Here is a 2,273-nt window from a genome sequence, read left to right as displayed (position 1 = left end):
TCAGCCATAAAAAAGAATGAAATCTTGCCATCTGCAACAACATAAATAGACCCAGAAGGTATTGTCCTGAGTGAAGTAAGTCAGAGACAAGTGCCACATGACTTCACTTATATATGGAATCTAAAGAACAAAATAAGTGAACAAAACGAAACAAACTCATAGGTACAGAGGACATTTTGATAGATGCCAGAAGGGAACGGGGTTGGGGAAATGGAGAAAAAGAAGAAGTGATTAAGAAGTACAAATTGGTAGTTACAAAATAGTCATGGGAATGTAAAGTACAGCTAAGGAATATAGTCATTAATATTGTAATAACTATATGTGGTGTCAGATGGTTACTGGATTTATGGGGGTGATCACTTTGTAAGTGATATAAATGTCTAATCACTGTGTTGTACATCTGAAACTAATATAATATTGTATGTTAACTGTAATTGAAAAATGAAAATATTTACATATTGGGGTGACATTGGTTAATAAAATTATATAGGTGTCAAGTGTACAGTTCAATAATACATCATCAATAATACTCATTGCATTGAGTGTTCACCACCTAATGTCAAATCTTTCATTACTATATATTTGATCCCCTTTGCACTTTTATACCTCTCCCTTCCCCATTTTCCTTCTGGTAACCACTAAACTGTTGTCTGTGCCTATGAGTTTTCGTTCTTTTTTTTTTTTTTCTTCATTTGTTGCTTCCAGTTTTATATCCCACAAATGAGTGAAATTATGTGGTTCTCAAGTTTTTCTGTTTGACTTCATTTAGCATGATCTCAAGATCCTTCCATGTTGTCGCAAATGGCAGTATTTTATCTTTTTTTATGGCTGAGTAAAACTTCTGCACAGCAAAAGAAATCATCAACAAAACAAAGAGGGAACCAACTGAGTAGGAGGTGATATTTATAAACAATACCTCTTATAAGGTGCTAATATCCAAAAAATATTGTAAAGAAATCATATAACTCAACAACAGAAAAACAAAAAATCCAATTAAAAATTGGGCAGAGGACCTGAACAGACAATTTTCCGAAAAAGATACAGATATGGCCAACAAAGTTGTGAAAAGATACTCAACTTCACTAACTATTGGGGAAATACAAATCAAAACTACAATGAGATACCACCTCACACCTGTTAGAATGGCTATCATCAACAAGACATGTAATAACAAGTGTTGGAGAGGTTGTAGGAAAAAAGGAACCCTCATACACTGCTGGATGATTGGATAAAGCAGGTGTAGTACATATATCCAATAAAAATTATTTTAAAAAAATGGGTAATAAAAAATTAAAAAGAGTGTATCATTTGTTAAGTGGAAAAAATTGAAATGATGTAATAAACATTACTAAATACTTTTTAAAAGACCTAGATTCATTGTTAATGAACTTTGTAACTTTGGGAAAATATCTCAGGTGTTCCGAGTCTCATCTTAATTTTTGATCTGCGAAATTAATGCATTCATTGGAGTGTTGAGTACTTCTTCATGTTCACCCCTCATACAGAAATATTTCTTAAAGCTAATACTAAAAAGGCAAATGCATTTTGCCTTTACATTTTTATTTACATTTTTGAAATTATTACATGGAATCAAAACCTTTATGTGTAGATATGTAAGGGGATTCTTTACCATTAAGAAGTTCATATAAATATGCATAATGCTACAGCTGGCTAGTGTTCTCATTAACATTGGTATCTGTACTCAATGATATGCTGGTAAATATTGAAAAACTAGCTCTCAAAAAAACAGAAGGAAGGGAGGGAGGGAGGAAAGAAGGAAAGAGGAAAGGAAAAGAAGAAAGACAAGAAAAGAGAAAGGCAAAGACAAAAAAAAAATAAGCCTGATTGGTAGCATTTGTAAACTTCTATGGTGTAAATGCTCTCACAGTGGCCAGTTCAAGCTACCAACATGATGTCACTGAACATGGAGTTGGGAAGAGTTGTGACAGTTGGCTGCAACTGGCTGTCCTAGTAGGTCTTTTAAAATCTATATTCGATTCATTGGGAAAAGTTCCCAGTTGTACGATTATTATTTATATAGCCACTTAAAATACCTGTATAGGTCTGCGTTTTGGTTATTTTGTGGAAAAATTATTCAGAATAGAGAAGTTATTTTTAAATTGCATTATATTTTCTGGCCCAATTATGAAAATTCCTTTTTCCTCAGATAAGTTTGGTGTGCACAAAAAGATATGGGCCTATGTAGTATATTTACAAGCTGTATGTTTCAAAGGAAAGTCTGAAATTGGTAATTGGAAATGTCTTTTAAGGGG

At 32.9% G+C, this 2,273-nt stretch overlaps 1 protein-coding gene across 1 annotated transcript in view; it reads left to right on the top strand.

Annotated features, from left to right (window-relative positions):
- Window positions 1-2,273, top strand: part of RALGAPA2 (Ral GTPase activating protein catalytic alpha subunit 2) — a 295,774-nt gene that overhangs the window by 86,007 nt on the left and 207,494 nt on the right. The window lies entirely within an intron of this gene.

This window comes from Pteropus vampyrus, unplaced genomic scaffold (genome assembly GCF_000151845.1).
Source record: "Pteropus vampyrus isolate Shadow unplaced genomic scaffold, Pvam_2.0 Scaffold7, whole genome shotgun sequence".
NCBI classification, from domain to species: Eukaryota; Metazoa; Chordata; class Mammalia; order Chiroptera; family Pteropodidae; genus Pteropus; species Pteropus vampyrus.
Note: the sequence above shows the minus strand (reverse complement) of the source record. Positions and strands in the feature narration are given on the sequence as shown.